Here is a 13898-nt window from a genome sequence, read left to right on the forward strand (position 1 = left end):
TGGTCTTCCCCAACAGTACACAGTCACATATTCACACCATCTTTTGAATTTCGGCCACGGGTGACATATATGCCCATGTCTACCTCAAAACAACCATAGCCAAATAAATATAATTGTCTCATCTTCCTGTTTTAAACTCTTTCTATGCAAATGGAAGGTAAAACAAATCACATTAGCCATCCCTTTTCACATGTTATGCAACAGTATGTATGTATGTATGTATTTATGTAACATTTTGCAGTTCTATTTTTCTTTTCTGTGACCTAGATGCTCTTTGCTGGTGTGCTTTTTTTTTCCTGCTGTTATATGCCCTAAATATAAAAGAACCCATTATCTTAAATGTAATGAACCTTCTCTGCTTCCCATGTTTTTTTGGATATTAATTTTTCTTATATATACTTAATTACATGTTATACGATTTGGAGGATTGTATATCTTTCTTTACTTCTATGATCTGCAATTTGGACCCACCTATATACCATGTTATTACACCAATTTGGGGATTGTGTGGTTATTTACATAATTGAATTTGATTGGAAAAAAGGGTCCTTTTTCTTTTGGGGTTATCATTGTTGTTGTTACAAGATTAATGAATGGTGTATTATGTTAGGGTTTTGTGACAATCCTGTTTCTGGGTCTTGTTAGTTTGGGGTTTTGGCTAATGATCTATGGAGATTTTTGGTTCTGAGGTGGATTTTAAGATATGGGTCTAGCATGGTACTGTTTCTTTGGAGAAATAGCTTTAGGTTTTTTGTCAGGAACCCTACGCTTGCTAAAAGAACCTAAATGGGCTCTTATTTTTTTCTAATTAACATACACTATATTCTATATAAAATGTCCTTCGACTACATGGAAAGGTTTATATATATATATATATATATATTATTTTCTGATTTGCTAATTATATTGCAGCAAATGTTTGTAATTTCTTTTTCCTAATGCACGAGCTCATCCATTTTCTTTCATTATAATAATAAGTGATAGTAATCTAGAGTGCTAGTTTATTTTAGAAATGGGATGCACAGCAGCAAAGATCTGATTAAAATTCTGCATGGATTCATTTGAATTTTAACCGTCAAGTCTATACTAAATCCAGGAAGTTTTAGAAATGTATAAACTGCTATTGAAGGAATGAATTTTAATGCTGGCAAAAGACCAACTTTAGCACTTTTTACCCCTGGAAGCTGTTATGTCCTGTAACATACCTATCTTGATGCTTAGGAAGGACTTCTCCATGATTTTCTTCAGTTTTCGTTATATATCCTCGACAGTGTTTCTTGTGCATCATCTGATTGTAGTATGTCTGAGCTTTGTTTGGACAGGAAACTGACTTTGGGGGCCGATTGATGTTCATATGCATTGCACATCATACCGCTATAGAGATTTCGGTTTGAATCATGGAATTGGTCCCTTGTTCAGGTGTTCAGTATGTTGCGGATTCTGATTGCGCTCAACTGAGTTTAGGAACAACTTGAGGGAGAATCTAATTGCGTGGAACACAGGAAACAAGTTCAAGGTCCAGATGATAGGATAGATGACTTATTGCCAAGTGTGGACGGGAATCCAGCTGGAAGAGAGGATGCAGACCAAGGCACAAGGGATGAATTGCCAAGTTCTGAAGAACACCATAGTGGATCTTCAGATAATGATTGTCACGTAGATGACAAAAGATTATCTTGTGGATCACATGATAATGAAGGTGGTTCGAATGCGCAGAATTGTTGCACTGGACTTGATTTGGCCTCTGAAAACTCTCATCTTATTGTTAAAACCAGCGAAAGTGAATGGCCAAGCAACAACAGGGAGGCAGCGTTGTCTCTTTCAGAGTCCAAGAAGTTAGAGCGTGATGAACCTGTGGCTTTGTGGGTCAAGGTAGCATTTCTTGTTTTACTCATGAAATAACATTTCTCTTATCCAATGATTATTATGGTTTTGATTCGCATTACTGCAAACATTTTTAGGATGTATTCTCACATTGTGCCTTGTGTTTCTTTTCTCAGATTTGCTGCATTTGTGTGCTCATTATCTATTTATGCTCTTAAATTCCCTTTATATTGCCTTCTTAATATTATCTCTATGAAAATCCTTTATCTAGTGTTGCTTTTAAATAAATTAATATCATTTTTGTTAGTTATTTACTTCGCTAGTCTATGAGAATTCATGCAACATTTATCTTCATGTTAATACTCTTCTGTTTTTCCAAGTATAGTGGAGAGGAAAATGGCAGGCTGGAATCAAATATGCAAGGGCTGACTGCCCATTATCGACTTTAAAAGCAAAACCAACTCATAATCGGAAGCAGTATTTTTTGATATTTTTTCCTCACACCAGGAATTATTCTTGGGAAGACATGCTACTTGTCCGATCTATTAATGAATTCCCCGAGCCTATCGCATATAGGAATCATAAAGTTGGGCTAAAAATGGTTAGAGATTTGTCTGTTGCAAGGCGGTACATAATGCAAAAGCTAGTTGTTGGTTTGCTCAATATAATTGATCAGTTTCATTGTGAGGTATTGTTTTCTTCTTTCTAATCTTTTTTTTATTTGATATATTATTCAATTCCTCCGAGCCCTTTGTTCCATAGTTCTATTTTTACATGTGTAGGCTTTGATAGAGACAGTACGTAATGTGATTGTCTGGAAGGAATTCGCCATGGAGGCTTCACGCTGCAGTGGTTATTCTGATCTTGGAAATATGCTTTTGAAACTCCATCACGTAAATCCTTCACTTGACATTTTTTATGCATGAAACTTTACCGGCATTAAATGATGGACCCCACCAAATAATGGCATGTAATGTGGCCGATTTACGATACTCAGATCCTTGTTGATAAATGATAGCAAGGTCACAGGTGTTAGGAACATGAACAACAAAGATTTGTGCTTGGTCTTCCCTACTACATCTGTGCTCTTAATTTAGTTTAATGTTTACAATTTTGTTAGAAACTCATTAAAATACCTGTTTTTTTTTACGTTGTATTAGACTTCTAGTAGTTACTATGAGATTATACCCTGAGGGGATATGAATGTTCACTAATCTCTACTTTTAGAGTTCATCTTTGTTGACCTGAGTTATGGAGTGGCTACTGTCAAATATCATAGCCACCCTGCCATCCACCGTAGCATTTTAATTAGTCAATCTCTATCTCCTTGCGAATACATTAAAGATATAAGTAATACCATATCTTGGTTGCAGATGATATTGCAGCGCTACATATATGCTGACTGGCTTCAGGAGTCTTATCACTCGTGGGTACAGCAATGTCAGAATGCACATAGTGCTGAATCCATTGAATTGCTAACGGAGGTATGTCTGACTCCGAGGTTGTGCATTTATGTTAAATTTCAGCTCATATTGAAATAGAATGCAATTAGAAATTTTCATTCACAAATGGCTTCCTCAAGTTGTACAATTTGTGTCCCCTATATTAACAGCCAACCCTCCCTTTGCTGCCCAAAAAGGGTTTTTACAATAACCATGACATTCCATCAAGGCAAACAAGGGATCATGCATCAGTTGCATAAAGTTATTCTTGCAGGGCGGGTACTGTTCCTCCGATTTCATACTCTATTTGATATAAAACTATTTTTTCTCTGTCTTCGACTCAGGAATTGTTTGATTCTATACTATGGAATGATGTTAGGACTCTGGGGGATGCACCAGTGCATTCCACACTTGGTTCTGAATGGAAAACATGGAAGCATGAAGTTATGAAATGGTTCTCAACATCTCACCCTGTATCTACTGCCGGAGTTACTGATCATCAGAACAGTGATGATCCCTGAAACAAAAAAATTCAAGTTAGCAGGAAGAGGCCCAAGCTTGAAGTCCGGCGTGCAGACATACATGCCTCCGAAATGCAAAGCAATGGTTCTGATCAAACAATGACTGTTGAAATTGACTCGGGTTTTTTTAGTAGCCAGGCTGATGTAGATGTCAGCATGCCAACACTGGGATTTTGTGAAAAGGAAGAAGAGAGGGAGCAAACCACACCAATGGTCCCATCAAATGATCTGACAGACGAATGGGGAAATATTCTGGTTGAAGCAACTGAGCCCATCAACACCAACAGTGTTGAAATAACACCAGCAAGTGAAGAGGTCAATAGCACCTTGGCTCTGCATATTAAGCCAAAAGAGTTGGCAGCAATGCCTCTGAATGAAGCAGTTGCTAAGAAATCCATAGATACTGGGAGTAAAAACCGGCAGTGCGTAGCATTTATAGAGTCGAAGGGAAGGCAGTGTGTGAGGTGGGCAAATGAAGGGGATGTTTATTGTTGCGTGCACTTGGCCTCTCGTTTTATTAGCAGCTCGGGAAAAGCAGAAGTGGCTCCTCCTGTTGATACACCAATGTGTGAAGGTACCACCGTTCTTGGCACTAGATGCAAGCATAGGTCGCTGTATGGCTCTTCATTCTGCAAGAAACACAGACCCAAAAGTAATGCAAATAATGTCTCGCATTCTCCAGAGAATACACTAAAAAGGAAGCATGGAGAGATCATTCCCAGTTCCGAGGCCGCATATTGCAGAGATATAGTTTTGTTGGGAGAAAGTGGAAGTCCCCTGCAAGTGGAGCCAGTGTCAGTAATGAGGGATGCATTCCAGGGAAGAAACAGTTTAATTGGGAAGCCTGAACATTCAGGTAAAGATCATGATAGCACTGAATTACTGCATTGCATAGGCTTATTTTCCCATAGTGGTTTTGATCCTTGTCATGAAAGTCCTTAGCGGCATTCATTATATTGTGATAAGCACCTTCCCAGTTGGCTCAAGCGTGCCAGGAATGGTAAGAGCAGGATAGTATCCAGAGACGTGTTTTTAGATCTTTTAAAGGGTTGTTATTCACTAGAGCAAAAAATGCATTTACATCAAGCGTGTGAACTTTTCTACAACCTCTTTAAAAGTATTTTATCTCTAAGAAGCCCAGTTCCTATGGAAGTCCAACTTGAATGGGCCCTTTCTGAAGCATCAAAGGATTTTAGAGTTGGAGAAATTTTGATGAAATTGGTTTACAATGAAAAGGAGCGACTCCAAATGTTATGGGGCTTCACAGGCAATGAAGGTGCACCTTCTTCCACCGTTGTGGAAGGACCAGTTTCCTTGCCATCGGCCATTAATGATAGTTTTGATGATGACAGGACTATTGAGTGCAAAATTTGCTCAGTGAAATTTCTTGATGGCCAGCAGCTCAGCACCCACTGGATGGAGAATCACAAAAAGCAAAAGACAATGGTTCTTTAGAGGTTATGCTTGTGCAATCTTCCTGAATTCGTTTACTAACAAAAAGGTTTTAGAATCCCATGTTCAGGAGAGACACCATGTACAATTTGTTGAACAGTGCATGATTCTCCGATGCATTCACTGTGGCAGCCATTTTGGCAATACTGACGATTTATGGTTGCATGAGCAATCAGCTCATACTGTTGATTTTGGACAGTCAAAGATTGCTCAACAGCATGATCGATCTGTGGGTGAGGAATCTCCACAGAAGCTTGAGCTTGGCAACTCAGTTTCTTTGGATAATAATTCAGACAATGTAAGCAGTTTTCAAAAGTTTATTTGCAGGTTTTGTGGCTTAAAGTTTAATTTGCTGCCTGATCTTGGCCGCCTTCACCAGGCTGCTCACACGGGAACAAGTTTAGCTAGCTCCCGTCCCCCCAAGAAAGGGGTGCGTTATTATGCTTATAAACTAAAATCTGGGAGACTTAGCCGTCCTAGATTTAAGAAAGGTCTGGGGGCAGTGTCATACAGAATCAGGAACAGGGCAACTGCCACTATGAAGAAATGCTTGCAGGTATCAAAGTTGATCGACACTGATACCATTAGTGTAGAGCCTGAAGTAACAGACACGGCTAATCTTGGTAGATTAGCAGAATCCCAGTGCTCTTCCCTTGCAAAAATATTACTTTCTGAGGTTCATAAAACAAAAGAGCGGCCTAATAACTTGGACATTTTGTCTATTGCTCGCTCTTCTTGCTGCAAAGTGAACCTCAAAACTTCATTGGAGGAGAAGTATGGAATGTTAACGGAACGTATGTATCTTAAGGCAGCCAGGCTCTGTAGTGAGCATAACATTCAAGTCAAGTGGCATCAAGATGATTTTGTGTGTGTAAATGGATGTAAGCTTGTCAAGGACCCAAATTTTCTGTCCCCATTAATGCCCCTTCCTAATTGTTTTGAAGGCCACCCATCAGCAAATTCTTTGGATCATGTAGATGAGTGGGAACTGGATGAGTGTCACTGTATCATTGATTCACAACATTTTAGACAATGGCCCATGCAGAAAGCCAGTATCTTGTGTGATGATATAAGTTTTGGAAAGGAATCAGTTCCAGTAGCTTGTGTAGTGGATGAAGGTGTTTCTAATTCCCTTAACATCTGTGGCAATGGCTCTGATTACCAAAATGATGTATCCTCCATGCCGTGGGAAAGCTTTACTTATGTTACAAAATCTTTGCTTGATCAATCTGTTCAACTTGATGCTGAGGTACCTTTGTGTTTGTATTATTATATCTTTTTTTTTTCTCTCTATTGCTACTTCATATAGATTCCTTATAATTATGCCCCCATGGAGTTTACTTCAATTGCATGGAACAATGACATTAGAAACCAAAAGTTGTTCTTGAGGTTCTTGATAGTTCTGTTACCTGTAGGCTTCCGGGTTTTGTTAGTACCATCAAATACTGGTTATTAGGAAAAGAACAGACATCATCCTATTTCATGACTTGCATCTCACCCTTCACATGATGGAGTGCATTTTTAATTGCTTTGATAGATCTTACTCTGGTGTGATGCTTTCCTTCTAATTATGTGCATATCTTTTTCAGAGTTTACAACTTGGATGCACTTGTTCAAATTCAACATGCTGTTCTGAGACATGTGATCATGTATATCTATTTGATAATGATTATGAAGATGCAAGAGACATATTGTTATGACCCTAGGAGATTAGAGAAGAAAATTAGACGAAGAATGGAGAGAATTGAGATTTAAGGAGAGAAAAGAAAAGATTCAAGAAGCTTAGAATTCATTCAATCAAAAGTATATTTTCTCCTCCTCTAGTACATGGTTTATATAATTACAGTGTTCCCATAGTTACCCTACAGCTGGCAGTCCTTGTTGTACTGATTATAACCACCTGCACAGCTAAGCAAGATGTTTATTATCCTTAGTGGCTGTAAAACGTGTTAGGTCCAGTCCCAATTCCAAATCTCTAACCCTTTTTCTGATTTCCCCAATTCTCTTGCTTCGATTCTTATCGCTTCTCCTCTGATCGTGACACATATATAGGAAACCCATGCGTGGTAGATTTCCATATGATGACAAAGGTCGAATTATCTTGGAGGTACTTTAATTATTGTTCTGTCAACCATTACTATTTTCACTCTAAAGCATCACAGTTTTGCTGGCTTTTATTGCTTCTAGAATCACATATAAAAAATTACACGCCGTTATTTGCTTGAAGAGTCTTTTTAAAACAGTTATTCGGATACTTCTATTGTCTCTGTTGTTGCTCACTCTGCAATGAATAGTTTATGATGTTTGTCAAGGAATGTGTTATCAATCTGATCTGATACTCATAAGCTTATTTAAGCTGCATTGACAACATTATATGGTGAAAAACCTTTTTTGACAAGTATATGTGACAACTTAGACTATTTGGCATATTTGCTGCTCTCTTTTGATTTTGGTTTATATCTTGTGATTGAATTTTTTTGAAACTTTGCAGGAGGGCTACCTTGTTTATGAATGCAATCACATGTGTAGTTGCAATAGAGAATGTCCGAATAGGGTTTTGCAAAAATGGAGTACTAGTGAAATTGGAAGTCTTCAAAACAGAGAATAAGGTAAGAATTTCAAATTTTGGTTGCATTCTAAAGCTTTGTTTTTTTGACATTTCTCCATGTTGATCTTCAGGGCTGGGGAGTCCGGGCTGTTGAACCAATTTTGATTGGAACATTTGTGTGTGAGTACATTGGCGAAGTCTTAGATGAGCAAGAGGCAAACAATAGGCACATCAGGTTTCACCTCATGACATATGAAGATTCTTTTTCAACTTATTTCTCCATGGCCATCTGAATTTTGCCTTTCTACTTCACAAATGAGGATACATTGCTCTAATAGGATTAAATCTGGCATTGGAATTGTGCAGGCTCCAGACATTAAAACAAGCAGATGACAGAAATAAGGTGATTAAAAAAAAGTAGATTAGATTTGAGAGTAAATGATGGCATAAATAAAACTTGGACGAAGGGAGGTAAAAGTTTTTTTTATATGTATTAATGGAGACCGTAAAAATAATGCTTAAATTTAGATTTAATTTTGATATGCATTAATAAATAAACCGATTTGGAAAACAAAATTTATGTGTGTGAATGACATGGAAAAATTTGACGTGTACCTTTCTAATTGGTTGGGATCATTGATGTAGTAGAAATGGTCTATGCAGTAATTTCTTCCCGTAGGCTTAGGATTTTGAATTTATTAAAAAAAGTTGAGTAGTAAATTAGATTATGGTGAACAAAAGTTTGTTTAGATTAAAAAATTAAAAAAATAAATAAATTTTGAGTTCTTCAAGTTGACTCGATTATTTTGTTTGGATTTTAAATTCGAATACAATTTAAATTTGTAAATTTGAATAATTGAAAAATAAAATGATGCAATTTTGGTATTTAGTTAAGTAGTTTGATTGTTTTGTGATTTGATCTATGATTTTCTTGTTTCTTCAAGTATTCCTTCCTTTTAAGTCATTTTTAACTAAATTTAAATCACATGTCCCTCAATCATTATAAATTATGAGTAACTTCAATTTTTATTTGTGATAACAAATTCTTTTTTTAAAATTTAGTCTCTTAATTTTATTTTTTATTCAATTTGATCCTTCAACTACAACTCTTTAAAAATTCTTTCTTCCCATTACTTTTAACTTTTTTATACACTTATTAATATTTTGACCTGAATCCATTATTTAAAAATATTATTATAAAAATAATATATAATTTTATAGAATATTTAATTTATTCAATAACATTATAAATCTTATTTACATATGTGAACAAGAATATGAAAAAATAGATATATGTATCGTATATAATTATGTCATCCATTTAAATTAAAATCAATCAGTATCATAATATTATAAATAATAACATTTAAATTTTAAAAAATAAAAATATTTAATTCAACTCAAATTAAATAAATTTAATTTAATTTTAAAAGTTTCAAATAAATTTAAATAATAAAATAGTATTTATAAGCTCAACTAATATAAACTTTTTTTTTATTTAATTTGGTTTCATCTAATATTCATTCTTAAATTAAATTCTTAAATAAAAAAGATTTGGAAATTTGGAAGGAAATGATTAAAAAAAAGGGAGCTTGTTTGATTATAGAGGAAGCGTTTTCAAGACAAAAGAAAGATCATATTAGGGTGGCACTGGCAAAGCCATGCAATAAGTAGAACACTGAGAAACGTTGTAAAAGCTAACCAAACCGCATCAAGTTGTTTCTTTTTCTTTTGTATGTTTTCACTTTAGCTGTTGTGTTTTATTTTTATTATACAAACACTTTACTCATCATTTTGCCCTGGGAGAAGTATGAGTTGAACGGATCCTTTGGTACTCAGTAGAGCACTTTCACTCGATCATTTTAGGCTCCCGTGGGCTTTAGAAATAATCGATAAGAAAGGGATTTTGAGGGCAGAAACCAGGTTACACAGTAACACCAGCCTTTCTTCAGCTGAGAATTTAGTGTTTTGTAAGTTTTCATGATTCTCTTTGTCGGGTATTAAAAAATGTACTATTTTTGTTATGTTTGTTTCTCATTTGTATAGATCACAAGAGTTTTCAAGTTTCTTTCTTAATCCCCCTTTTCCCCTCTGGATTGTTCTATCTATGGTCATAGGAGAACCCGTAAAGATTTTATCTTTTTCCCCCTTCACATTTCTTTCTGGGATTTCTTCTTGTTTGTATTTTGCTTAATTTGGTAGCTATTCAAGTCTGTTTTGTCTTAGGAAAGCTGCAAGTTGTGGCGCTTTAAAATTTTTTTTGTTTTATTTCAAATAAAATCTTCAGCTGCTTTTAGGAGAGTGGCCTGCACAATTTTCTTACAATAATACATTGAATTCTTACTAAAAATGGATGAAATTAGAGTTAGTAAGGTAGAGCAAGGCCAAACCAAGATTAGAAATGTTCCAATTGCAGTGACCCCTGAAGGTTTTTGGTGTTGTCCCTCTCCTGGTGGGTTTCAAAAGACTCTCAAATCACAAAATGCTCCAAATCATCCTCACCACCACCCAAGTGTAATGTTCATAAGAAACAAATCCCGCTTACCGGGAAGAAACCAACAATTGCCCCAATAAAGCCATCTGCTACATCCGGTGCTCAAAGAAATTTTACCCCAGATAATCCTGATATCGGTGATCCGATCACTGAGAGACCGCCGAAGCCTATGATAGAACATGTGCCGAGGAAAGTGACAATTGAGTTTGGTGAGCCAGGGACTAGTGATATGAAGGTGGTTCTGCTTGGCAAACAAGGATACTGTGTTAAATTGAGTGTCCACAAGAAAGTGCTACTGGATAATAGCAGTTTTTTCACTGAAAAATTCTCTCAACAAGAGCCTGGTTTGTCTTGCCTTGAAATTGATGACTGCAAGGATGGTGAAACTTACATCGAGACTGTTGGACAAATGTACTGCAAAGAAATGAAACAGCGATTAATCAAACGCAATGTTTCGCGTGTGCTCCGCATTCTCAAGGTAATTTGCACATTCAATACTGTGGCCTGTTCATTTGAGGAATTGAAATTTTTTATGTTGCGCATGAACACATGCGCTAAGAACACCCTTTGTAGTTTATTTCTGACTTAACAAATAATAATCTTAGATTGTTACTCAACTGAGGTATCTTATCTCTTTGAACTTGATAAATGCTAATTAAGACACATGAAGGCACGTCTTTCTGCCTAAATTTTGGTACATCAAATGTTTACTTGGATTTCATGCTGTCTTGGTTGGAAACAAAGATATAATTCTGCCGTCTTGTATCGAGAAATCACCTGGATGTTGATGCACATTCAACTATTTGTTTACTCGTAAACTCGATACATTTAGATGTATTTGTAAAATTTCATGTGCTGCATATGTGATTGTCAAACCAGTTTCAGTATTTTAAAGCTTTTTGCCCAGTTTATGAATTTTTTTACAATGAACTTTGCAGGTTGCCGAACTACTTGGTTTTAATTCATGCATACTTTCATGCTTAGAATACTTGGAAGCAATTCCTTGGGTTGACGAAGAGGAAGAAGAAAAAGTGGTATCTTCAGTTCTGCGGCTCCAGGGTGAAGGTATCGGTGTCACACCAGTATTAGAACGCATCTCTTCTGATGAGTCAAATTCCCCCAGTGAAACAATTTCACACATTATGGATCTTGTTCTCAAAAGCAATGATGAGAGAAGCCGACATGAAATGAAATCTATAGTATTAAAGCTTCTTAGGGAAAACAATAGACTTCCAAGTTATGCGGATACAGCTGACGTCTTCATTGAAACTGTTTATATATCATGTAGAAACTGCTTGGATTCACTCTTGTTGCTGTTCGAACGAGCAGCTGAACCAGAACCAACTGGTAGACACACGGACACCAAAGAACCTGTGGTGAAACAAATAGCGTTGGAGGCTGATAATCTCTCATGGTTGCCTGAGATTTTGGCCGACAGGCAAGCAGCTGATGAATATGCACGGATTTGGGCTACTCAGCAAGAGTTGGCAACATTGCATTCAAAGCTGCCCATTGTGTCTCGTTACCATGTTAACAACATTACAGCTAGACTATTTGTTGGAATCGGAAAAGGGGAGCTACTGCCGGTGAAAGATACTCGTCAGTTGTTGTTACAAACCTGGTTGCAACCGTTGATCAATGACTACAGCTGGTTGCAACATGGCTGCAGGTCATTTGATAGGAAAGTGGTGGAGGAAGGTATCGGTAGGACGATCCTCACGTTGCCTCTAGTAGATCAGCAGAGCATTCTGCTTGCTTGGTTGGGCAGCTTTCTAAAGGCCGGTGACAACTGCCCAAATCTCCAAAAGGCATTCGAGGTCTGGTGGCGAAGAACTTTCATTAGACCATATGTTGATATCCAAGGAAGTGTGCTCCAATCAGATAGCTCAATGACATCAAAGCAATAGAAAGAAAAGGAAACAATACAGGTAATAAGACCATATGTAAATTAATTGGAATGTTGCTCTGGTACCAAAAATTGACATGGTAAGTCTGACGGATATGGCGTGATTTCAATTCGACTACTTCATACGGATGTTTTCTGCTAAAATTTTAGCATGGAACTTTGGATTAACGAGACTGACCGACTGTGATCTATTGGTTCTCGGAATCAGGGGTTTTTTCCTGTGAATATTAATCTGGCTTGACACATGGTTGTGCATTATTCTGGAGCAAATTTATGATGTATATCGGTTTATTTATCTCTCTATAGGATCCAAGTTTTCATTAGAATATAGGATTGACAGTTTTTGTTGAGTTGCAGAGTTGTGGTTGAATATGCATAATAATGTAAAATTGATTGGTGAGAAGTGTTGCCTGAAATTTTAACATGAACTGAGAACCCTACAAGATATATTGACATGGGTTTTAACTTGCATGTATGCATGCCAATCAACTCCATCATAATAAAACAACACACCAGCTCAATTTAGATATTCTTTCACATTTCATTCATATATGATTATTATTTTAAGAAATTTACCCTAAGCCATCAGCTCAATTTAGATTAACATGCAAAACAACGTTCAATTTAGATTGACGTACAAAATAATACAGTAAAAAAATACAAGATCCAGTAAATATAATTACATTACAAAAAATATATAATGTCGTCAGTAATAATATAATAGAATATATTATGACTATCAAACAAATCATTCTTTTCATAAACGATATGGGTACAAGTGATCGTCACAAGAAAAAGATCTCATAGACGGTTCTGATACGATGTCACCACATATGTTGGCAATCATAAACTTAAGTAATCTTAAAAACACACAAACCTATCAAAATCTACCTCAAACACAAGAAACTAAAAAACAATACAACGTCATAATTTACCTTCAGTCAAATAATTTTCGAGAATTCCTAGAGAAGCTTTAATAGCCTGGCATCTAAGCGTATCTGATCAAGTAAAGGCGTGTTATATTGATTATGTTTTGTTTATTTATTTAAATCTATGAACGTGCCAAGTTGTCTCAGAGGATATATCTATGTCTTATGTGGCACGTTCGATCAACAAAAAGATATCATTTTAAAAAAAATTGTTTGGAAATGAAAGTTGATTTTAAAATTATTTTTTTATGGTGAAATTTAGATTAAAAAACGATAATAACATGCTACAATCATATGGGCCTAAAGACTAACAAGAACTTACACTATCCTATCCCTGGATGCATCATTCGGCCCAATGCTTGAAATGGGTTCCAAATGGAGATTTCTAAACCATCAATAGATGTAATTTCCAAAATAAAAAGAATCAATGAATGTGAAAATTGAAAGCACTCGTATAAACTTTTGGTCTGTTTCTTTGGCATTGAATTTGAAATTTATGTCACCTAAACAAGACAAAGAACCCGTACAATGCCAAAATGGCAACTCATTGAATTGTCTGATAGAGCCTATAAAAAACTCAGGTGAAGTCATATGGAAATGGTCCTCAGAAAAATTGGCCTACGACTCACAGGATTCAGGACCACCCTTCCTCTCCATCCACCTACGCAGTAACATATATTCGACATTGAATGTAAAGGTTAAAAAATAACAACAAAAAATGTTGATGAATCAAATTTTAACAGGTTTTACTTCAAACAAAAAAGGCTAAAAGAAACCAAACA

General features: G+C 36.1%; 2 pseudogenes; both read left to right on the top strand.

The window, feature by feature from the left end:
* Window positions 1-430: 430 nt before the first annotated feature.
* Window positions 431-8180, top strand: LOC120126796 (annotated as a pseudogene).
* A 1880-nt stretch (window positions 8181-10060) lies between these two features.
* On the top strand, window positions 10061-12517 carry LOC120127000 (annotated as a pseudogene).
* The last annotated feature ends 1381 nt before the right edge of the window (window positions 12518-13898 follow it).

Source organism: Hibiscus syriacus, unplaced genomic scaffold, assembly GCF_006381635.1.
Source record: "Hibiscus syriacus cultivar Baekdansim isolate YM2019G1 unplaced genomic scaffold, ASM638163v2 tig00110462_pilon, whole genome shotgun sequence".
In the NCBI taxonomy this organism is placed as follows: domain Eukaryota; kingdom Viridiplantae; phylum Streptophyta; class Magnoliopsida; order Malvales; family Malvaceae; genus Hibiscus; species Hibiscus syriacus.